At 48.4% G+C, this 25,435-nt stretch overlaps 1 long non-coding RNA gene across 2 annotated transcripts in view; it reads right to left on the minus strand.

Moving 5' to 3' along the window:
• LOC132539331 (uncharacterized) overlaps positions 1 to 2,794 on the minus strand; it is a 30,311-nt gene extending 27,517 nt beyond the window's left edge. For both annotated transcript variants that reach the window (XR_009550580.1, XR_009550581.1), the window contains exon 1: positions 2,668 to 2,794. This is a non-coding gene — a long non-coding RNA (uncharacterized LOC132539331). The remainder of the gene's footprint in view (positions 1 to 2,667) is intronic.
• Between the last annotated feature and the right edge of the window lie 22,641 nt (positions 2,795 to 25,435).

The raw sequence follows: 25,435 nt of genomic DNA on the forward strand, positions 1-25,435 counted from the left end.
CTCAAGTAAACATTTTATGAAATAAAAGCAAGAACTTGGGACTTCCAATCTTACTACCAGAAAATGGGGAAAACTGAGTTAATAAAATATAGCCAAGCTTGGGCCGTTGAGGCCCAAACTGTATCATAGAGGTCTGTAACCTATCCTAACTCTAATTAATCCTGACGTCTCAGTGCCTCTAAGCTGGCAGGATCAGGGTCACCTGTCCTCTGAAAGCATCTAGATCACAAGCTTCGCTACCAGTGTTCTCCATGGGATGTGTCAGGGGGTTGACCACATTCTGTTTGAGATGGACTCATCTGTAATTAAGGCTGGGAGGTGTGGTTTTGACTGAGTGCCCTGCAGATCGCTCATTAACATGCCATCTGAACAATTTAATAACCTTTTTAATTAATCCAAAATTGGCATGTCCCCCTTCAGGCTGTGGTGCAGCTTTTGCAAGAGTTCGTCTCTTGGTAGTTCTCAATTTAGCTTATTATCTAAAACCCAAATCTGCCCAGGCTAATGAGCATGACCGATTCCTCTCCCCAAGACCTCATAGGAGTCTCCATCTGCATTTTACTAAAGGATGAGAGGACCAGATGTCTTGGGGTGATATTCTGGTTCTCAGTGTTTTAAAGACATTCCCATCAGCCTAGAGGTAAAGAGAAATGATTGATGGGGTACTTGAAAATCACTTTTAACTTTTACTTTCCTTGTATTGTTATTTTTATATTGTTATTGTTATTATTACTGCACATTTAGGTTTTGACTTTTAGAACTGTTAGTCTCCCTAGCCTTTCATACATTGATGCTGGATATAATTTGAAATAATCTCATGATTTTTCTTGGAAGTTTGATAACTGAATCTTCAGTAATTTTGAAGCAGATGGCTGGCTATCCTAGTAAATTTTTAATCTATTTTGTAGCAAGATTTTGTTTGCACTTAACTTTTTTTTTTTAACTTGGAAAGATAGAACTATGGGGCATCTTCTAAATTCAGAAAAAGGGGTGAGTGAATATATTTCTCCTGACCTGCTTTGCCAATCATACAGAATATTTTGAGAAAAAATATTGCATACTGCCCCTCAGGTCCATCTTGTTGTTCCTGTAGACCTACAGAACTGCCTCGCAGAGACCACTCCCCATTTTCCTCTCCTCAGACCCGCCTCGTGGTTCCTGTAGGCCCTTTTACACACCGACGGTTTTTGCTGGAACCTGTCCTCCTAGCCACCACTGATGAGAGTCCAGAGCACTCATCCTCATGGGAAGGTCACTTGAGCACTTGCTTTTGCCATATACTGTTGGTATGCTTCTAATTCTGCTTCTAAAACCCCTTCTGTTTCATTGGCTTAATCCCCCCTGCTTAACACAGTATTCTATTTACATAACCACTGTTAACTAAGCACCACCCTGCCTGCAGGGCATTGGTTTAATCCCACTGGTTCATGACATCTTTTTACTCCACCCCCTCTCCTAGTACACCCTGATTTCCACCAGTCTTTTTTTGCTCCACCCTCTCTACGTCACATCCTGTTTCGCTCCACTCTACTTGGCGAGTATATATATCAGGACAGGATTGTGATTATATATAGCTTAGCTTAGATTGCACTGTGTTCCACATGAATAAAGACTGAACTGCGTACCACTCAGCCATGAGTCCCTGGTCGTCTGTCTCCCGCCCGCAAAGCTAGCCTGGCAATATACTGTGCTGGGAAGCATGGTGATCCAACCCCTTTGCCTGGGGTGCTTTCTCCAGACTCACACCAGTGTTTTCTTGGGGTATAACATGATCTTTGCAGGCCACAGGGAGAGATGGGGTGCCTTTTCCTTGTGTCATGACTCTTTCTTGAGTCATTGCCTTAATAAGCTCTCAGCAATAGTTCCCAGCTCTTGCAAGACAATGAAAGGTTTGGCATGTAGGTTTTGATAATTATACTCTCTGCATCAAAGACCTTTAATATCAGGATGGGTTGGTTCTATCTGACTGTAAGCTGAGCACCCTTTTGAGCACCTGCATATGTGAGAAAGAGACTTACCCGGGAGCACTACTACTCAGGCCAGGAGCGCAGCTCTGCGGCAAGAGCACACACTTCACCATGTATGAAGCCCTGCGTTCTGCCCGCTGGGTGTGTCCAGAGACACACCTGGGAGCGGCACGGACAGAACAAGCAACTCTGTGGGTGGTGAGGCAGTGCTTGATGCCTCCTCTCCCCTTCTCTGTGTCTCTCCCTTCCCCAACTCTGTCTTCTCTAAAGATTTAGAATTTTAAAAGTAATTGGGCCAGAGCATCTGCTCAGAGATATCACACAGCATAAAGCCCTTGATTCACTCCTCAGGACAACATTTTTTAAATGACAGAAGTGTGTGGGGGGGAGCAGTGGCACATTCGGTTAAGTGCACGTATTACAGTGTGGAAGGACCTGGGTTTGAACCTCTGCTCCCCACCCACAGAGAGTGCTTCATGAGTAGTGAAGCAGGTCTGCAGGTGTCTTTCTTCTCCCTTCACTCTCAATTTCTCTCTGTCCTATTGCATAGAATCAAAAGAAAAAAAAAAAAAGGAAAAAAATGACCATCAAGAGCCATGAGTTCCTAGTGTATCTCTGAGCCCCAGCAGTAACCCAATAAAAAAGGGACAAAAATAACATTACTTGTGAATGGAATGGAAGTCCCACCCTGTGATGTTACCAGGAGAGGCTTACTGCCTGTTTCACTTGATCCACCTTGGAGATAAACTGTGTTGCATCTGGGGATAGAGGAAGATTTATCACAGCTGATACATGATAGGCAGAAAGCCATGTGTACAGGCCAGGGTGAGTGAGACTTCTCTGTGCCTTCCCTCAGCCCTTGCTTCATTGTTGCTGACACTTTGTGTGAGTGACTTCATAATGCTTTGCAAGATTCCAGGGGTCTAGGGCCACAATGCACCCACCACCAGAGTCCTTCCTCTCAGTCTGGTTCATTCCCTTTCTTATAGGTTTGGAGGACAGGCCAGATCTTCCCTCCCACCTCTGACTGTTAGTCTCAGTCACTGTACTTTCTCCCTCTCCCTCTCCCTCTCCCTCTCCCTCTCCCTCTCCCTCTCCCTCTCCCTCTCCCTCTCCCCCTCCCTCTCCCTATCCCCCCTCTCTCTCCCTCTCTCTCTCCCCCCTCTCTCCTTCTTCCTTCCTTTCTTTTCTCTTTCTTTCTTTCTTTCTTTCTTTCTTTCTTTCTTTCTTTCTTTCTTTCTTTCTTTCTTTCTTTCTTTTTTGCCTCCAGAGTTTTCCCTCAGTACTGGTGCTATGAATCCACTGCTCCTGGTAGCCTTTCTTTTCCATTTACTGGACAGGACAGAGATAAATTGAGAGACGAGGGGAGATAGAGACGGAAAGGGCCAGAGAGAGACACCTGCAGACCTGCTTTGCCACTTATGGAGCTTCCCCCCTGCAGGTATGGAGCCGGGCTTGAACCCAGATCCTTCCGTGTATCCTTGTGCTTAGTACAATGTATGCTTAACGGGTTGCACCACCCAACCCTTGGTCACTGTATTTTCTCTGTGTTTTTTCTTTATTTTTGCATGTCCCAGGCCTCACCCATGCTCCATCCCACCAATCCCAGGCCCCTTTGCATTAGAGTGAGAGCGAGGGTAGCCCTACAGTATCAGAGCTGTGCACAGCCTTCTAGCACCTCCCCTGTGTTGCTGGGACTTTAACCTGGGCTGCAGACAGGGCAAGGTGTGAGCTCTGCCTGGGGAGGGATTCTCCTGATTCCTGTCTGTCTTTTAAAATATGTATTTATTTGTTATGAGAGTGGGGACAGATGGCCAGAAGACCTCTCATTTCTAGCTATGGTGGTGCCAGGAATTGAACCTGCAGCATCCAGGGCCTCAGGCATGCCTGTGGTTACTGCTGAACTGTCTCCCCAGTCCTCAGCCACTGTACTGCCCCAAGCTGCTTCTCCCAAGGCCAAGTGCACGTCACACAAGCAGGTAGATGAACAGGAAACCCGCTCTTATGGCACGCGCAGTAGGACTCTGCTGTTGGTAAAACTGAGACTGCCGGATCCCACCTGAGCCTCACTGGAGTTGAATGATGCATGTGATCTTCTCAGGGATGATTCTGGTGCTTGAGCCTATCTTACAAACATTAACTGCACTCCCAGGATGGCAGATGGCCCGTGCTTCACACTCAGCTCTAAGTTAAGAGCCATGTTCCCTTCAGCCACACTCCTGGCACCTTTGTGTGGGCCTCATGAATATGGGGGGAGCTCTCGGTCCCACTGGTAGGACTGTCCGGACAATTGCCGCTGCTTCCTGCTGGAGAATCCCTCCATCTTGTCTGAGTCACAGTGGTGACAGCAGAAAGTGCTAGAGGGGTAAGTTTTATGAAAAAATGAAAGCAGAAGTCCCGTAGGCCCACCTTGTCTTTTTTTTTTTTTTTTTAATTTTTCCTTTTGGCAGGTGCTGGGTCCCTAGCTAGCCTTCGGAATGGCATTCTGCTGCGTTTACCTAGATACGGCACCTTGTCCTGGCCAGGAGGCTGGGCCTGCAAGGCACCTCAGCTGACTGCAACTGTTTTTCCCCACATGTGTGGCCCAGGCCCCCGGCACACTGGAGCAGGGGGCTGTGCTGTGGAATCTTCCTTTCTCTCCCTCTGTCTCTTGCTACTTAAAAGAGTTGGCTTGAGACAGTAAAACACCAGTGACAAAAAGGAAGGAAGGAAGGAAGAAGGAAGGAAGGAAGGAAGGGAGGAAGGAAGGAAGGAATCCAGAGGGCCACAGGTCTGTGGGAAACAACACGCACATTGAACATTGGGCTGTCCTCAGCTAAGACAGTTAGTTCAATCTCTCCATCCGCAATGTGATAACCTTTATTTTATATATATTTTTTATTGCCACCAGCCCTTCACTGGGGCTCACTGCCTGAGCAAGGACTCCACTGCTCCCAATGAGCATCCCCCCTTTATTTTACTGGCACAGAGCATCCCCCCTTTTATTTACTGGCACAGAGAAGTCGAGAGAGAAGAGGGAGATAAAGATGGAACGAGAGAGCTGGAGCCCCGGTTGGTCCTTGTGCCTAGCAGCATGGACACTCAACAGGCGTGCCGCTGCGTGGTCTCAAAGTTGAGGACTGACCACTGACCTTTTCAGGGGCTGGCTTCGCCTGAAGGACTTCATCTGCATGCCCTGAAATGAAACCGACAGGGACCCCCCCCCCCCATCAAATGGAGAAGGGCCCAAGGGTGACTGACATGGGCAAGTGCAGACTTGATGGTAGACCTGGAGGTTTCTGCGCTGGGCTGGGTCAGGACTGAGAGTGGTGAAGAAACCCGGTAAGTTAAGCACAGTGAGAGAGTGAGTGCACTGGGGGGCAGACGCCTTGCCATGTGCCTGCTGGGACCCAGAGTCTGAACCTGGCTCCTCATGGAAGTGCCGTAGCACTAGGGAAAGCTCTGGCGCTGTGACTGTCTCTCGTTCTCTGTAAGAAATGTTCCAGTGGTGGTAACATTGCAGATGTGTGAGTGTCTAGTGCTGAGGGAGGAGAGGACTGTGTGGCTTACTGTGGTAAGCATGGAGACACCAAGTGGGCCTGTGTGGGGACTGCTGTTCCTACCCTCCTGATACAGGGAGGCCATGGTCCTGGGGGGACAACCTTTGCCTTCCACCATGTGACACGCCAAGATATTGTACTTGGGGTGACACATCTTGCATTTCGAGATCTCCTGATTCATGGACAAGGACATGGTACACAGAATGTCACTGCATTGTGCAAGTGAACAGGCCCATGCCCTTTGCTTCCATCCCTTCCTCTGCCCTCCCCCTGCAACTCCAGATGTGTAAAGGTGCATGGGGGCAGGGGTGGGGGAGTCACACACTTGGCTGAATTTCCAGTTCATTTGGGTGCTTGGTCCTTGGGCAGAGGCTCTGCCCAGGAAGCTCTGCTGTGCTGCCTGTTTCTCTAAAAGGAGAAATGCAAAGCTGCAGAGGGCGAGTCTGCTTGGGAGCCAGGCACAAAGAGGGCCATTCAGGAGGAATGTGTCATCATCTCTGGCATTATGCTATTCCACTGCAGAATACTGTGCCCCAGTATGGCTCCGTAGCCCCCATGTCCACTTGGTCGATTCCAAATTATATTCCTCCATGAGGATCATTTCTGGAACCATACGTTCCACCCCGGTTCCATGGCTGCCAGTTCTTAGCCACATCGCCCCGCCAGATATTCGTCGGGATGCGGCATCATCTAAGTTCATTTCCCACGTCTACGCTCGACCAGACCTGCCAATATACGCGGATATCTTCGCCCACCTTGTCCAACGCTTGACGTCTCGTCACCCAATCTGGTCCCCTACGCCTACAATGAACTTCTCTGTTCCAGTCTTGGAAACAGAGTTGGCAGTCAGCTGAGGTCAAGAACAAACACCTCATCACAGACCCCTGCAAGCGTCAACCCGGCTTTGACCTAGCACGTTATGATTGGGCCCTCCTCAATCGCTATCGAACAGGCCATGGCTGGTGCGCCGCTATGTTCCATCCAGAGACGACCCGAACTGCCCCTGCAGCTCCAGACAGACTATGACCCACATAGTCAACGACTGCCACCTCTCCAGATTCAAAGAAGGCCTCGAAACTTTACATCAGGCTCAACCTGACCCTGTTGACTGGCTGCGGAAGAAGGGCAAACCAAATGCTAGAAGAAGAAGGAGGGATGTGTGAGTTGCTGAGGGAGGCCTGGCAGCAGTGGGGGAGGCAGGGCACATTCCTCAGGTTCTTCCTTCCACCTTTTGTGAGGGGATTTGCGGGCTTGTTAAGGACTGAGGGAACCCTGTGAGGCTTGGTGGCTTCTGAGCCTGGCAGGCCCTTCAGATTCCAAATCCAGACTTTGGGGGGGGGGGGGCTCTCCCCTCCAAGAAGCCCCTGAGAACTCTAGGATGGGCCCCATGCAAAAGCAGACGAGGGTCCTGGCTTTTCGAGGAAGTGACACTGGCAGGAAAGAGTCACTGCTCTCTCCCTGGTGACTGACAACTCAGCTCCAGCTATCTTCCCTTCTATCCGGCTATCGCCTTTCCTTGAACCTGGCCTGTGTTCCTGGCGGGGAGTTATTTCCTAGGCGGTTCAAAGTGCAGGTGTTCTGACTGCCAGGAGCTGCTTCTCCCCCTGCAGGTGTGGCCCTACCTCCAGTGGGTGGAAGTCTGCTTCCCATAGTAGAGCGCCCATATCTGGACCAGCCCTCTTGGGCACTGCTGCCTCAGGCACCCCACTGGCCACAGTTAGCTCCTATGTGAAATCAGGGCTGGGCTGGAGTCTGCAGAACCTTGTCCTCTCAGTCCCTGGACCCTAAGTGCCTCCCCAGAACCCCTGAGAATGTCTTTCTAGAACTGTCTTCCTGACTCCCCTCCTGCCTGCCCCCACTGGGCTCTGCTCTCCCCTCTGAAAACAAGGCTCCCTGGCTTTCTCTGCTTTCTCTGTCTGTCTTGCTCTGTCTGAGGCCTGTTGCTGAGGGTAGACACTGAAGGAAGGTGCCCCCTTGAGTGCTACACTCTCTTTTCTGTTTCTTTGACTGGCATGGCGGGCATTGGTCCCCAGTAAGATGAAAGGTGTTTCTTGTTCCTCTCCATTCTGCACATGAATCCAGAGACATGTGGGAGCTGCCCTCAGAACCCAAGCCCAGGTAGAAGCTGGAAAGCTGGGTGTCGGGCAGAGAGGGGATGGAGAAGGCTTGTTTCCTGGACACTCTGTGCCTCTGTCTTACTTTGAAGGAAAAGGAGTGGGCAAAGGGACTCTAGGAGCAGTGGAGTCACACATGTGTGAGACGCTGCTCAGCAGGAGTGAATAATTAGGCAGGAGAGCCAGTGTGACTCTCAGACTCTGAGCCTGTTGAGCTGCCTGTTCCTCAGCTCCCTGGAAGCAGAGACGCCTGAAGCAGGGTGACAAGGACAACAGAGTCTTGAGATATTTTTCTTTTGCCCTCCAGGGTTCTTGCTGGCACTGCTCCTGGTGGTCTTTCTTTACTTTGCTCCAGTAAAGGGTGAGATACAGAGACAGACAGACAGACAGACAGACAGACAGACAGACAGACAGAGAGCAGCAGCAGCACTGCCCCACTGCTCTGGAAGCCTCCCTCTTATAGGCCATCAGTCCCATGTGCTGCTCCAGGGCTTGGACCCAGGTCCTTGCACACTATCGTGAGAGCCACCTGCCAGCCCCCTTTTTAGATAGTTTTGCATATGTCAGAGTTATTTGAAGGAATTGTTTAAACACAGAAAAGTAGGACGTGTTTCCTAGACCTTCTCACTGACTCAGCACTGGATGTAGTCCGTGAAGCAAACTTCGGGGACACTATAACTTACCCACAAGAGGAGTGTATAGACACCGCTGTTATTAGTCTAGCAAGACCCAGGCATCTCGCACCACACTCCAGCTTTAGGGCATAAACAGCTTTCACATTGACTCACTCACTCCTTGCCAAGACCTTACCAGGTGGTTTTATTATGCCCACATGACAGAAGAGAAAACTGAGGCACAGAGACATTAAATCACTGGCCCAGGCACTTTCAGCCAGCTAATGACCATGGGATAAAGCCGAGTGTTTTCCACAGAGACAAAAGAATGCACAGAGCTGTGGAGATTCTCAAGAAACTGCATCCTGACGTGGGTCTTAGTAAGCAGTGGAAGAGCCAGGGGTTCTGGGTCCCAAAGGCTCGGAATCTCTGCTTCCATTCAGGTGCAGTCCTGGTCACGAAGACTCACCTTGTGCACTCTGAGGAGAGCAATACCTGCCAGCAGGGATCTCGCCAGCAACTAAAGGAGCAAGCTCATGGGAAGCCTTGGGAGAGAACTGAAGGGTAGCCTTTCACTTTTCCCTCCATCCAGCCCCTCACCCTGTGCCGTCTCTCAGGACTTCTCCTTGAAGGTAATAATAGTATTCACTTCTCTGCCCCCAGGATCACCTTCCCTCTCAACTCAATCTCAGTCTCTCTGGATTGATGTATAACATCTCAGGGTGACAGAACTACAAAATACCTTAGATCATTTACTCTTGGCTGTGTATGCAAGTTACCTAGGGACTAAAATAAACATGTCTTGGCCTATGGTGAATTAGATTTTTATTCAAAAAATTTCACTCCTTTCTCTTAATTTCCATGAGAAAAATCCTACCTTTCTCCACTAATGTTAGCCGAGGCATTCTTCTGGTCAGTTAAATATTAGACGTGATGTAGTAGAGGTCTGAAATGAGCTTGTGAAGTCAGGTTGACCCAGTAAATGTTCAATTGCAAGATTGAACATTTCGTAATAATAAACAGAAATGGGGCCAGAGAGATAGCTCACTGGGTAGGGCATGTGCGCCTTGCCGTGTGTGCTGGAGAGTCAAGCCTGGACCACGGGGGAGTTGCTGGCACCATGTCTGTCTGCCTGTCTGCTTGCCTGCAGATCTCCTCTCTCTCTCTCTCTCTCCTCTCTCTCTCTCTCTCTCTCTCTCTCTCTCTCTCTCTATCTCTCTGGATGATAGAGTCACAAAAAATATGCATACATAAAGCCATGGCTCCACAAAACAAATGCAAAAACAAATAACCAGAAAGAAACTATGGTTTTGTTTTGTTTTTTGCCTCCAGGGTTATTGCTGGGACTCGGTGCCTGCACTACAAATCCACTGCTCCTGGAGGCCATTTTTTTCCTTGTGTTGTCCTTGTTGTCCTAGTTATTGTTGTTATAGCTGTTGTTGTTGTATAGGACAGAGAAAAATGGAGAGAGGAGGGGAAGACAGAGAAGGGGAGAGAAAGACAGACCCCTGCAGACCTGTTTTACTGCTTGTGAATTGACCTCCCCTGCAGGTGGGGAGCTGGGCTTTCGAACTGGGATCCTTGCAGCATTCTTTGTGCTTTTTGCCATGTATGCTTAACCCACTGCACTTAACCCAGCCCGTTTGATTTCTAAGAATAAAATTAAGCTGACCCATTGGCATTCCTGCTGTTGCCGTGCAAAGACACGCCCAGTCAGCACTGCTGGGCTCTCGGACAGGCCATACACATCTGCGTCAGAAGTGCCCCCGGATGTGCCTGGGCCAGTCAGGGTCAGCAGAGCCACCCAGTCAGCTGCAGTGAGACCAGCTGGTGTCCAGCCAGCTTGTAGGCTTGTGGTTGAACTACTTGGTAATGTGTGCACTGAGGAATTGCCCAGTTTTGTCTCTGACTCTGATATGGTAGAGTATCTAGAACCCCCAGGTGGTAGGATTGGAGGCTCAGGAGTCTGTGTTCTGAAGGACCTCCTCCTATAACAGGACTCTCTCACCCAGCTGGGCTTTAGAGAACATCAGCTCATCTAATCTCCTTTCATCCAGAGATAAAATGACATGTTCAGTCCCAGGGTCTGACAAGGCCACTATTAGAATCATTGGTGGGAATTGGGCAGTAGCACAGCGGGTTAAGCACACATGGCACGAAGCACAAGGACTGGTGGCGTAAGATACTGGTTCAAGCCCCCAGCTCCCCACCTATAGCGGGGGGAGGGGGGGGACACTTCACAGGTGGTGAAGCAGGTCTGCAGGTATCTGTCTTTCTTTCCCCCTCCTCTCTCCATTTCTCTCTGTCCTAATCCAATAATGACATCAACAACAACAATAATGATTACAACAATAAAACAAGAAGGGCAACAAAAATGAATAAATATTTTTTAAAAATCATTGGTATTTCTTTCCTTCCCTCTCTCTTTTTTTTTCTTGTTTCTTTTTTCTTTCCTACTTTCCTTTCTTTCAACTGCCACCAGGATTAGTACTGGGGCTTGGTGCCAGCACAGTGAACCCCATTCTTGGTGACCATTTTTCCTTTTTTTTTTTTTTTTGTCTTTCTACTTCAGTTTTATTTTACAGGACAAAGAGAAATTGAGAGATTGAGAGGAAAGGGGAGATAGATAGAGAGATAGAGATCTACAGACCTGCTTCACAGCTTGTGAAGTGTCCTCCCTGCAGGTGGGGCGTGGGGGCTAAAGCCCAGATGCTTGCACATGGTGATTATATATATGCACATAACTGGGTATGGCACCACCAGCCCCCAAATCACTGGCATTTCGTATATGAATTCTCTACTACCTTGTCACGCCGTATCTATAAAAACTGACATGGAAGAAGAAATTCTTCTTGTCCCCAGGACTTAGGTGTTTGGGGCTGGGGCATTTCACTCCCACTGATGCCCACTGGTGACAGGAAACATACTCTACAAAGAACAGATGAGTGACCTTACTGAGCTGGACGACTCAGGTGAGGGTGATGAAGGCGGCCACTGTGTCATGTGCTGTGAGGGAACAGAGCACAGGCTTCTTCTTCCACTGAGGAAAGTTTATGTGATTTCTAAGCGAGTCTTTTCTGTTGGAATGGAAATATACGTTTCTCTTTTATGCTGTCCTCTTGCCGCAGCTTCTCCTCATTAGAAGTTTCCTTCCTCTTAGCTGCAGTAATGCCCTCAAAGTGTGGAATCTATTACAGCTCAAGTTTGTCTTTGCTGACCTGACAGAAATACAGATCGGCAAACAGAAATCTCTCTCTCTCGGTTCAGACTAATATTGATTGAGCACCGGTTGTGTGCCCAGCTCTATGCAAACTACCTTCCTCTGCAGACACTGTTCTGATGAAACACGCAGGCACTTGCACCGCGGAGACAGACTGAAGAAGGGAGAGAGAGGGGGGGAGACATCATGGCTTAGGGCTGTGGGTGCCGCCTCCATTTGTGCCATTTTTCCATTTGCCGGCACTCTCCTTTTTAATCTCCCCCATCTGCTAAGGAGTGACAAACCATCTCTTTCTCATTTCAGCCTCTAAGCCAAACATTTCCTTTCCCCACTCCATTTGCTTCTCTGTGGCTGACTGAACTGAGAAGAAGCCAAACAAGATGCTAACTGTGTCTCGGCTGAGCAGGGGCAGAGCGGGTCTTCCTTGCACTGGGGCTCTGGTCGCAGCCCGTGTGGGCCGTGGCAGTGGCGTCTCAGCCCTTCTCCTCACCCGCTTCTCCCCTGCAGGTCTCATGCCCAGCGCAGCTTTCAAAGGGCCATGACTTTCATGTAGGTCTCCTGGCTGAAACCCAACACTGAAACCCTTTCCTCACTACGCTGTGGGCCGCACAGTCTCTCCATTTTGCTCCGGCAGTGCTGCCACTCAGTGCTTATCCTGCCTCTGCCCTGCTTGACTCGGCTGTGCAGCCACCACACATAGCATGGCATGCTGTATTCATTCTCCTGTCTTTCCTCATGCCCGAGCATGAGCTCTTGGCACTTGGGTCAATCTCCACCTCTCACAGGGCTCCTGAAGTATTACTGAGAGAAGCAGGTGGGTAAGAGACCAGAGGGCGTGGCAGTGAGCAGAGCCAACTGAGACAGAGGGCTCGGGGGGGGGGGGGGGGGGGAACGGCACCATCACTTCTCCTTCCTAAGGACAAGTCGCCATGTCAAAGTATGACCCACATGTCCTTATCGTTTTGAAAACCACAAGTCCCAATATTATGTGGAGTGTAAAGATACAGAAACACATTAAAACAAAACACAAGAAACCGAGTGGCCAGTTAGCAAACCTGATCAGTTCCTGCTACTTGTTCAAATACTATAAACTCCAGCTCAGGTCTCACCTCACCTCTGAAGCCTTTTTTCAAGGATTCTAACACAAAAGACAGTTTCGTCATGCACACAAATTCTGGAAGCAGAGAGCCTGGAAACAAAACCGCTAGCTCTGACACCCTGAGCAAGGTAACTAAACTCTGGAATCTTTACTTCCGTTTTCTTGTCTTTGTAATGTTGTATTGGGCAAAGAACTAGGAACTCATCATGCTTGGCTCCATTGCACTGCCTCCCAGACCCACTTTATTGTTTATGCTTCAGAAGTGTGAGTGAGAGAGGAAGACACAGGGCTTTGCCATCAATGAGTCCCACGCATTTTGGTCCTTGGAGCTGCCCATGGGGCTCCAGGGCTGTGCGAGGATTGACCCTCACATGCAGAAAGCATGTTTTCTTTTCACTGAGCCAACAGCTTTTCTTATCAAAGGAGAGAAGACACACCCAGTGTCTATCTCATGAGGCGATGAAGATTACAAAGATGAGATACACAAAACACTCAGCATGATACCAGTCATAAACTACTCCTGTGAGACCTTAAGAGGGACACTGAGTGGTCCTCAGTGACGGCTAGAAACATCATCACATATAGTTTGAAAGACAGGATTCTAGAGCCTGGTTCCTGGGACTGAAATCTCAGCCCTGTCATTTCTGAGCTATGTGGTTTGGGCCTTCGCCTCTCTCTGTCTCCAGTACTTAATGAGTTATTAGGAGCAATTGCCTCTTGAATTCTTGGATCATTTCCCTCAGCATCAGTGGTGATACAGTTATTTTTAGTTCTGTACCAGTCATCAGTGTGTCTCTTCCTTGTTCCAGATTCAGCCTTGAGTTCCTGTTCTCTAGCCACGGACTGTGCAAGCAGCACTTCTCCTTAGATGATATTGACCCTTGCCAGTAGGGGCTGCTGGAGGAGCGCTGTGGGGAGGAGGGGCTTCTCCTCTTTCTGGTGCCTTTGCTTTGCTTGTTCTTGTCCTCTCTCTCTCTCTCTCTCTCTCTCTCTCTCTCTTTCTCTCTCTCTCCAGAGTTATTGCTGGGGCTCAGATGCCTATATGAAGAGTCTGTCACTCCTGGGGGAATTTTTTTTCTTATGGAAACATAAAGAGGGAGAGAGAGGGGGAGAGAAAAACAGAGATGCCTGCAGCACTGCTTCACTGCTCACGTAGCTTCCGCCCTCACCCATACGTGTGGGGATCAGGGGCATGAGCACAAGTATTTGCACAATGTAACCTGTGCCCTCTACCAGGCACACCACTGCTGACCTCTTGCCTCTTCTTTCTTGATTCTGCTTTTCTGTTATATGATTAATCTGTAGTGTGTGTGTGTGTGTGTGTGTGTGTGTGTGTGTGTGTAAGAGAGGGAGAGAAAGGGAAAGGGAGAGAGAGGAGAGAGAGAGAGAGAGAGAGAGAGCTGGGGCTCACATGTGGTGACTCTCAGCCAGGAAGGTAAGCTTACCGGTTTCCCCTCACTAGCTCAAGGGTTCAGTGATACAGACAAGAGACACTGGGGAAGATTCTGGTATGAACACTCTCATTTATTTGGGGGTGGGCTTGCGTTTATATAGAGACTTAAACAAAGAACATTTTTCAAATATGTCAGAAATTACAGGTTTCTTAAAGGTCAGCTTGCCCCTATGGTAGGGGGCTGGTATGACAAGAATTGATGCAATTATTCTCCATGATGCAAACAGGTTAATTATCTAAAGGCATTTGAGAGACGCATAGGGGTTAAACCAGTAGGGTGAGATAGAGAGAAGATAAACAAGACTTGATGTAAATCATAGATATCAAAGGACATAAGGAGATAGTGTTTGGGGGCTTCATTGTCTGGTGTCGAGGAGGTGTTTGATGGAGTGTGTGATAAGCACCAGTGTTCTCCTTTGTGATCAGAAGGTGAGGTGAACTTTGAGTAAATGAACCTTAAAGCAGGCAGCCATGTGGCCTGCTGCTAGCGGGGAGAAACTGTGAGATTTCTGTGGGCTTGAGAGTCTTAACAAGGGGAAACTGAGTCTGGAAGACATTTTCCCCTTTGCTCATCTCTATGAAAGAAGCTAACAAGGGGGTGTCTTTTCCAGACCTCCATCCAAGGATGGAGGAAGTTTTCCCTAAGCTCTACCAAGCTTTCACACAGTCCCACAAGGGAGAAGGTCTGATTCTTCTCTGTTCAGCCTCTTGACCAGCTCACTGCTCCAACCTAAGTCTTCTGACCACCTGGCTGGTGAGCTTCCTGTAGGCCAGGTCCCCTGTGCCCACCCCTTCTGTGTACCCACCCCTAGCACCGACTCACATGTTGGCTGCTATTTGCAGACAGACAGACAGACACCTGCTTGTTGACTGTTTGCTGCTTGCTCTGGTGGACTTGTTCTGGCCCAGACAACCCAGCCAACTTCTCAGTTATCCTTCTCTTCACAGGCTTCCAGCCTCAGCTTCTGGGACTCTCCCTCGGCCTCTGAAAGAGCTTCGCACATCTTTGAACTTCTCCCCTCTCGTGCTTGATAATTCTTCCTGTTCACCTGTCCCTGCTTAAACCTCAGTGTGAGTTCTGTCTCATGACTAAAATCAGACTGGTGCTTGCCTCAAGTCTCAGCCTCCATGTCTCAGGCATGCTGACGACACTTTTGCTCTGGAGCTACTTACAGGACCCCTGAGACCTTTTTCCTCCTGACAAACTCAATATTTGTTGTCTGAGATACTTGGTGGGATCACAGGCAGCCTGGAGGAGGCTAACAGGGTTCTTACTTCTCAGCATGCAGTGTGTGGTCAAGAACAGTTGTTAAACTTTAAAATTATCCTGTTTTTACTAGAGATAGCAAAGAAGATGAAGAGAATGAGAGAGACCATAACACCAGAGCTCCGTTCAGTTCTTCTAGCATTTGCCCTTCTTCCGTAGCCAGTCAACAGCGTCAGGTTGAGCCTGATGTAAAGTTTCGAGACCTCCTTTGAATCTGGAGAGGTGGCAGTCATTGACTATGTGGGTCATAGTCTGTCTGGAGCCGCAGGAGCAATTCGGGTCATCTCTGGCTCCCCGGCGATGGAACATAGCGGCGCACCCACCATTGCCTGTTCGATAGCGATTGAGGAGGGCCCAGTCATAACGTGCTAGGTCAAAGCCGGGTTGATGCTTGCAGGGGTCTGTGATGAGGTGTTTGTTCTTTACCTCAGCTGACTGCCAACTCTGTTTCCAAGAGTCTGGAACAGAGAAGTTCAGTGTAGGCGTAGGGGACCAGATTGGGTGACGAGACGTCAAGCGTTGGACAGGGTGGGCGAAGATATCCGCATATATTGGCAGGTCCAGTCGAGCGTAGACGTGGGATATGAACTTAGATGATGCCGCGTCCCAACGAATATCTGGCAGGGTGATGTTGCTAAGAACTGGCAGCCATGGAACCGGGGTGGAATGGATGGTTCCAGAAATTATCCTCATGGAGGAATATAATTTGGAATTGACCAAGTGGACATGGTGGCTACGGAGCCATACTGGGGCACAGTATTCTGCAGTGGAATAGCATAATGCCAGAGAGGATGATCGTAGTGTGGAAATGCTCGTGCCCCATGAGGAGCTGGCCAGTCTTGCAATGATGTTATTCCTCACGCCCACCTTTGCTGCAGTTTTTATGAGATGTTTGTGAAATGACAGAGTGCGATCGAGAGCAACGCCAAGATAGACTGGCTGGGCTTCATGCCGGATTTTCGTATCGCCAAGCTGCACATTAAGCTCACATGAGGCCGAGGCATGGTGTAGATGGAAAACAGATGATACCGTTTTTGCAGTGCTAGGGATTAGTCGCCATTTTTTACAGTAATCAGATATCAGAGACATGTCTTTCGTGAGTGTTTCCTCGAGGATGTCGAACTTGGATGCCTGAGCTGCACAGCAGATGTCATCGGCGCAGATGAACTTCCTTGAAGAAGTTTCTGGGAGGTCATTGATGTAAATATTAAATAGCGTAGGAGCCAGAACAGAGCCCTGGGGGAGGCCACTTGAGACAAGTCTCCATCTGCTAGACTTGTCACCCAGATGTACCCGGAATCTTCTGTTTTGGAGAAGGAACGATATAGTGTTGGCCACCCATGGAGGCAGGCATCTTGAGATCTTGACTAGGAGACCACGGTGCCAGACCGTGTCATAGGCTGCTGTGAGATCAACAAAGACAGCACCCGTCTTTAAATTCTTCTGGAATCCATTTTCAATGTAAGTTGAGAGGGCCAGGGCTTGTTTGCAGGTAGATCTTCCTGGGCGGAAACTAGCTTGGGTGATAGGAATTTCTCTGTAAGAGGAGAAATACGTGACAGAAGCAGCCTTTAGATTCCTTAGGCAGTATGACTCCAGAACCACCATGAAAGTGCCTCAAAGGGGTCGGGCGGTGGTGCAGTGGGTTACGCACAGGCAACACAAAGCACAAGGACCGGCTTAAGGATCCCAGTTCGAGGCCCCGGATTCCCACCTTCAGGGGAGTTGATTCACAGGTGGTGAAGCAGGTCTGCAGGTGTCTGTCTTTCTCTTCCCCTGTCTCCCCTCCTCTCTCCATTTCTGTCTGTCCAATCCAACCATGATGAGATCAATAACAATAACAAAATAACTACAACAATAAAAAGCAACAAGGGCAACAAAAGTGAAAGTAAATAAATGAATATTTTAAAAAGTGCCTCAAATGTGACTCTCTTACTGGCGTGGAGCCACCATAGTACAGTTTCAGTGTAGACCACTCCCTAGTGTAGACCACAGTTGGGGGAGGGGGACTGGTGCCGAGGGTCCGTGTGCTACACTGAATCTTCAAAGTGGGTGCTTTTTAGGCACCTCTACTGCTTCAGGGAGGCAGCCAGTGACAGCCTCGCCATCCAGCCTCTGCATCTGCCCTGTGTCTCTCCCTCACAGGCTCCCTCGGCATCGTGGCCATGCCAAGCTTGGGGTTGGAACTCTGGTTGCTTTTCTGTTTTTACTGCCATGGTGCTTTCTACTCCACAGGGGTTGTTGTTAAAATTTCGGTGGCTCTTGCTGGCCGGGCTAGCTTCACGGGCGGGTAACAGAGACACGGAGACAATGGCTGGGCAGGGAAGCTGTATTTCTTTATTCAGGAACAACGATTCATAAACTAAACCAAACTAATCACCAAACAGAACTCTGCTGTCTCTTTGCGGCAGCACAAGCACTCTCTCTTACTCTGTAACTCTCCAACTCTGGAACTCAGGAACTCTCTCTTACTCTCGAACTCTGAAACTCTCAAACTCTGGCGGGGTTCCTTCGGGGCGGGGCCAAGCAGGCCCGCGAAACTAACTGGACTGATCCAATTCTCTTGGTGGGGGAGAACTAGAACCCAATGTAAAGCATACAACAGGGGGTAGCTGTGGCAACCAAGTGTCCCTGTGTCTCCTTGAGCTCTAGGTCACTAAGTTCCTGAACAATCACTTCCCCACATTCGTCTCCCTCTGTCTGTAGCTGAGAAGAGTGAATTGCAGAGGGCGACTTGCATGGTGACTTCCTGATTGTGTGGGTGGCACCTACCTTTGAGCAAAAGCCACGTGGCAAAGCCTGAACTTGGCCAGTCAGAAAGGAAAATACAAATGAACTGGCCAGGATGTCCAGTAAAAACACCATAATCGTAGACTCTGGTGTTAGCATAGAGCCTGGCAGTCATACCCCTCTTCCTGTCCTTTCCTTATCTGGGCACAGAAGCCTCCTGTCTCTTAATTATTATCATTATACCAGCCTGTCTAAAATGGTATTTGCAACAATTCTTTTACTCCACAGTGATTCCACTGACTTGACTCCCATCTTCCCTCTGGGCCTGTAACCTGCCTTCTCGACTCATTGTGTCAGCTAAAGACTTACTTGGCATCAGTAGAGTTTCACCCGATTGTCAGTGCTCACAAGATTGTAACAGAAATGCCTGCCAGCAAACTGAGAGTGGAAACTGTACGACCACAAGGCCGGCCCAGTTCTACACATGCTGTCAGGTGTCCGAGCTTTAGTGAAATGGTTAAAATCCAGTGTAAAATCTATAAAATACAGTGTAGAATCTGGGTTGGGACCAGCTGCTGTGAATCTGGAGCCCAAATTTCTTTTCACTGTTGTCAAAATGCCTCTCAGCACCACAAGAGAAACTCGCATCAGCATTGTTTGGTGGGTATTCAGTTCACTGCAGTGAATGCTGTCAAATGAGATCTTCCAATGCCAGAAGTCTGTTGTCAGATGCTCTTCACCTGTGTGAACTCCAGCTTTCTAAGCCAAGGCATGTTGGTATGCTTCTAAATTCTGCTTTTAGGACCTTCTGTTTTGATCATCACATTAGGTTCGCTTGTATTACTTACGATGTGGTCTATTTATATAATCACTGTTTTACCTGTCCCGCCCTGCCTGCAGGGTATTGGTTTAATCCCCACTGGTTAGATGGAAGCTTTCTATGTTCTATTTGCATTCTTTTTTTGCTCCGCCCCCTCTCCTAGTCATTTCCTTTCCCTTGCCACTTCTGGTGAAGAGATGCATAAAAGGCGATGTATCTGATTAATAAACAAGATACTGCTTCCCAGCTCAGCCATGAGTCCCTGGTCATCTGTCTCCCATCCGAGAAGCTAGCCCGGCAACTGGTGCCCCGAACTGGGACCGGCATCCATGGCCACAGAGAATGCTGTCTCTAAAAAGCAAGTCTGCTTGGAAGCTACCCTAGGGTGACAATGATCACTGCTGGCATGCATTAAAATAGCAGCTGCCCGAGCAGGGAGCTCCGCCATCCACCACCAACAAAACCAGAACCACGGGATGTAGAGAACCCGAAAGCACGTCCTTAAAAAGAATCCAGACAACCTAATTCCATACAGCGGTGATGTGGACTATGGTTCTTTGCACACTCTGCCCTTCTTTTTCCCTTCTGCTCTCCTCCCTCTCTTTCCCAGAGCATTTGAGCTGTTAGGTTTCTTTTTTTTTTTTTCCTTCTCCTACCCCTTTATGGTATTAGATCAAGGTCAATTGAATAGAATTATGGAAAAATAAGTGTGACTTAATACAAATTGCAAGCATATATCTAGGCTGCAGTATTTGTGAGCAGATACTTTTCTTTCAGAGAGATAGCAAGGGCAGACACCACAGGACTGTGGCTTCCACTGGTACCACAGGACACCCAGAGGATGTCAGAACCCAGAACCGGGCCCTGCAGATGACAAGGGAAGCATCTTGCCAGCGGACCTGTCTCCCACTGTTGTTCCGGGTCGTGTGTGGGTTATGTTTTATGTGAGAAACAGGAGCTGCAGAGGAGGTGGCATGACCATGCTCTGCCTCTAAATTACTGTGAGTCTTCCTGGTGTAAGTCCTTCTCTTCCGCACCAGTGGGTCCTTCTCCTTACCAGTGGCCATTTGCATTTGTTTGTGGGAAGGTTTTATCTCTTTACCTCTGACACCAACAACCAGCGCATGTTGGAGTTTCTATAGCCAATACTGTGAGCTGTTCAAAATATAGGCAAACCCTGAGCACTGGAAGCAAAGCCACTAAGACTGCAAGTCAGTGTTCACACTCTTGACTTAGGGCTCTGCTTTAGGTGAGCAACAGCTTGTCATAAAAGAAAGGGAAGCTGGAGTAGCCTTGAGGTCCATGATTAGTCAACAAGTTGTTTGGCTTTGTATGTTAGCTCTCTTTTCAGACACCAGGTTCCAGATGCTTCCCTGGACAGACAACCCCACCAATGTGTCCTGGAGCCCGAAATCCCCAGAGCCCTACCCCACTAGGGAAAGAGAGAGACAGGCTGGGAGTATGGATCCACCTGTCAATGCCTAAATTCAGCAGGGAAGCAATTATAGAAGCCAGAACTCCTACCTTCTGCATCCCATAATGATAGGAGTCCATATTCTCAGAGGGATAAAGAATAGGGAAGCTATCAGGGAAGGGGATGGGATACAGAGTTCTGGTGGTGGTAATTGTGTAGAGTTGTACCCCTCTTATCCTATGGTTTTGTCAATATTTCTTTTTTTATAAATAAATTAAAATTAAAAAAATTTTTAAAAAGAAAATAAAGGGAAGCTGCTGAGAGAAGAATTGTAGCTGACAAAAAATCATGCTTTGCCTGGCACTCAGAGTGATTTGTTCTCTCTCACTTCAAGCTTGACTGGGAGGGGGCATGGGGCTGGCTTTTCAGGGGGCAGTGAGGCCCCTCTACATGCTTAGAAGCAGGCCAGCCTGGAGCAGTGCTCTCCCCCTCTCCCCACACCCTGTGCACTCCTGCTCTCTGGGACTCGCTCGCTTGCCTGGACTGAACTAGCCTAAATGAAGTGGCCTTGGGACTCCACCTTCTCCGTGAGTTTGGTGGATGTCTCTAATGATTCCTGTGGCTACTTTGGGGGTAAGATAGAAAAAGTAAGTGACAGTGATGACTTGATGGGACTGGACTTCTCGTTGTGTTTACTTACGGACAGAGGGCGATTGTGTGTACTTCAGGTCTGCGGCTTGGCGCCTGGATTTGTGCACAGATCCTTGGATCTTGGCCACCGCTGAGCTCATCGGTCCTGGCCCCCGCAGAGTGATCACTCTCTGTGTGCAAGTGCTGTGCTTGTCTCTGCTGCTGAGAGTTGAGTGATTTCACATCTCATGTAACATTTATCTTCCTAGGGCTTGACTTACTCCCCTTAGCATCACAGCCCCCAGGTCCATTCACGTTGTTGCCTTTGGTAGGACTTCCTGCTTTGAGGCTGAATTGGGCCAGTGAAGGAGCTCACTTGGGCAGTGCGTTGCTTTGCCATGTGCACAGCCCCAGCCTGGCCTTACCACATTGAAGGGAGTGTTGGTGCTGTGGCCTCTGGCCCGCTCTCTGCCTCCGCTAGTTAAATAGGTCGAATAATATTCCACTGTGTAGATAGCTTCCTCTTTCTCCATGCAGGCATCAGTTCCTGAATGTGTGCTTTCTATTATTTTTTAAATTTTTAAATATTTATTTATTTTCTCTTTTGTTGCCCTTGTTATTTTTCATTGCTGTAGTAGTTATTGTTTTGTTATTGATGTCGTTGCTGGATAGGATGGAGAGAAATGGAGAGAGGAGGGGAAGACAGAGAGGGGGAGAGAGACAGACACCTGCAGACCTGCTTCACCGCCTGTGAAGCAACTCCCCTGCAGGTGGGGAGCTGGGGGCTCGAAAGAGGACCCTTACGCCGGTCCTTGTGCTTCGTGTCATGTGCGCTTACCCCACTGCACTACCGCCCAGCTCCCAGGATGTGTGCTTTCTGTAGCTCCGCTATTATGAACAGTGAACATGGGGGTGGAGAAGTCCTTTGGAGACAGGGCACAAAGACACTGCTTGGCTTTTTACTTATTTATTTTGCCATCGAGGTATTTGATGTATTTATTTATTTATTTATTTATTTATTCTGGAATGGACATCTTACCACACTTGTCTGAAATCCTCACTCTTTCTGGTTCTTAAGGTTACTTTCTCACTCTGTTTTTGGGTCCTTTGGTAGGCTGGGCCTTTTTAGTTAAAGGTGATTGTAGTTGACTATTTTTTCTTTCATTGTTTGTGCTCTTGGCACCATAAACAAAGAAACTGCATTGCCCATACCAGCGTTTGACTCTTTAACCAAAGACTTGATTCCCATAACATATGGACACGTGATTCTTTTCAGATAGATGACTAGTCACTGGACCAGGCAATAGTGCACCCGGAGAAGCACAGAAGTTACCCTGCACAAGAACCCAGGTTTAATCCCCAAGTTCTCGCCTGTAAGGGAGGAAGCTTCAGAAGTGGTCGAGCAGGTCTGTAGTGTCTCTTTTTCTCTCTGCCTCTCTCAACCTCTCTATCCTATCACAGGAAAAAGTGACTACACACATATAACACACACAAAGGATGGGGGTTGGTAGCATAATGGTTATGCAAAGAGAAGTCTCATGCTTCAGGCTCCGAAGTCCCAGAGCTAAGCAGTCTTCTTCTTCTAGCATTTGCCAGAGCTAAGCAGTGCTTTTTGTAAAAAAAAAAAAAAAAAAAAAAAAAAAAGGAAAAGTGACTCCTTGGAGTAGTGGATTTGTCATACAGACACTGAACCCCAACAATAACTCTAGTGGCAATAAAAAATGGAGTGAATAATCCGGAATTAATGACTTTGTTTTGTACTTGTCAGGACTGGGGCAACAGTCCCAGGACAGGCTTTGCCTGTGGGAATGCTGTCAGTGATGAGGAGTACAAATAAATCTGGGACTTCTGAGTCCCAGATTTGGATTGGTGGCAGTGCATTCGATGTTCAAGTATTGCTCCTGGTTCTCTTCATGGCAATAATTTTATTTCCTAACATAATTTTGACTTAAGAATGTAGACCCATCGTCAAAACCGTTTCTATATTTGAGTTCTAAGCGCGTGCTAGTCATCCTTTGCTCGGTAAGCACTGAATATATGAGGGTCTCTAAATGGCATCAAGCCACACAGAGTGCTAGGTCCTGCGAAGACACTGGGGAAATGTGTGACAGTGTGGTCCTACCTTCACAGTGCTCAAGGAGCTTTGGAGAGGCTGGACTCATTCCTATAGAGCCATCACAGTCAACATATGTGGTGCTGGCCGAAAGACAAAGAGAAAGTGGCAGCAGATCGCAAGGCCAACAGCAGAGACATACCTGCTGAATCTAGAAGGGTTGGCAAGTTTCAACTAGTGCATAAAGGAGGGGGTGTTATCTTAATTCTTTTCGATTAACAAAGAGTTTTCACATCAATCAGGGGCTGATCCATAGTGTAACTCAGCAGATGCTGTTGTTATTCTTATTTAATGAACAAAGAGCCTGAAGCTCAGAGAGGTCAAGGGGAGTGAGTCCCTGAGGTGATGCAGCTTGTCAGGTGAGGTGTAAATTCGCAGCTGATGCAGGCCTCTTGCTGCTGGCGAATTCTGGAAGCTTATGAAAACATACAGAAGGGAAAGCATCATTTTGTAGATTTTTTTTTCTTTTCTTTTCCTGATCGAGGAATGAGAGGGAGAGAGAAGTGGAGAGAGGGATTCACAGCACTGCTCCACCATTTGTGAAGCTTCCCACCTGCAGGTAGCAACCAAAGGCTTGAGCTCAGGTCTTAGTTGATGTAGTTTGTGCAGCCTACTGCATAAGCCACCTGTGCCCCTGCCGGGCTGGCTTCACAGGCGGAGACAGGCAACCAGGGACTCATGGCTGGGTTGTACACAGTATCTCTTTATTCATGCAGAATGCAGCACAATCTAAGCCAAGCTAAGCTAAAACTCAACTAAACTGAAACTCACAATCCTGTCCTTATATACACTTGCCAAGTAAGTAGGGTGTAGACAGGATGTGACGTAGAGAGGGTGGAGCAAAAAGTGATTGGTGAAAATCAGGGTGTGACAAGGAGAGGGGGCGGAGCAGGCGAGAATTCTACCACTGAACCACCAATGCTCTGGAGGGAGGGTGGTGCTTAGTCAGTGATTTATGTAAATAGACCGCAGCTTTGAGTGGGATCAAACCAATGCCATACAGGCATGCGGGTGCTTAGTTAAGCAGGATTAGAGACAGAAGCCGGGGGGAGCTGGCATACTACCCAACATGCCCCCACAAGAAGATCATTAATACTAGACCAGGGATGTGGTGAAATGGAACTGGAGTCCAGAAGGGCCAGAGAGACAGGGGCACAAGCCTCAGGGGTCTCTGCCAGCCACCAAAGCACCTGTGCTACCTTTGGCAGATGCTGATGAGTCCTGGGAGCACTTGCTCACTACTGAACCGGCTGTCACCTCCCTCCACACAGCTCCCCCAGAACAAGGTTTTGCCCTTGTTGTCAGCAAGCTTGAGGCCTCTAGGTGGAAGTGCTAATAGTATTTTTTTTAACTTTAAAAAAAAATTTATTCCCTTTTGTTGCCCTTGTTGTTTTTATTGTTATAGTAATTATTGTTGTTGTTATTGATGTCCTTGTTGTTGGACAGGACAGAGAGAAAGGGAGAGAGGAGGGGAAAACAGAGAGGGGGAGAGAAAGACAGACACCTGCAGACCTGCTTCACCACCTGTGAAGTGACTCCCCTGCAGGTGGGGAGCCGGGGCTCGAACCAGGATCCTTATGCCGGTCCTTGCGCTTTGCGCCACGTGTGCTTAACCCGCTGCAATATCACTAATAGTATCTTAAATGAATGAATGAGTCAGTGAGTGAAGGAGTGAGGTAGTGTCAGCCTTGATCTTCGCGTGGAGTGATGTGAATCTGGCATAGAGCAGTGAAGGTCAGACCATGAGCAGAGAAAAGCAATAGATTGTCTGTGTGGAGCCTCTAGGGTGCATCTAGTGCCCAGTAGTGGGCATTCTGCTTCTTAGCCTGGATGGAGGGATCACAGGTGCTTTGTTTGTCATCACTCCTAAAGTCGGTCCTGTGTTTTTCCATATTTCAAATTCAGCACTAAAATGGAGAGAAACGAGCTAATGTTGGGTTACAGCCTTGATAGGGAGGGGGATGAACTAGCCCAGCCAGCTCTGATGTGACACACTTAGAGAATGGAGTATGTCAGAACAGAGGCTTGGAGGCAGAGAGGGGAAGCCACTTTGCATCTCCTCAGGGCCTTCCTTTCCTGCTTCAGGTGTCACTCAGGCCTGATGTTTGAGGGAAGGCCTTTTCCAAAAACAGATCCTGTAGCTGGATTTGTGTTTTGATTATTTATTTAATACAGTTTGAGGGAATGAACCAACCATACTCATGCAGGTCTCCCTGGTTCTTTTTTTTTTTTTTTCTCCTTAGAGAAAGAGATCAAAACATCGTTAACTCAAGACGAAGCCCCCAGAGCCCTGGTCCATTAACTGGGAAGTATCTGTGCAGTCCAGGGCCTCTCCAGAGTGCTGCCTTCCGAGGATGGGCCTGGGGGCTCAGCTCAGCTCAGCTACACTTGCCCATTCATTCTCTTCTCCTGGGTTTCAGGCTCTTGCACAGCAGCATAAAAAATGACTCCCTGA

This window comes from Erinaceus europaeus, chromosome 7 (assembly GCF_950295315.1).
Source record: "Erinaceus europaeus chromosome 7, mEriEur2.1, whole genome shotgun sequence".
Taxonomy (NCBI): domain Eukaryota; kingdom Metazoa; phylum Chordata; class Mammalia; order Eulipotyphla; family Erinaceidae; genus Erinaceus; species Erinaceus europaeus.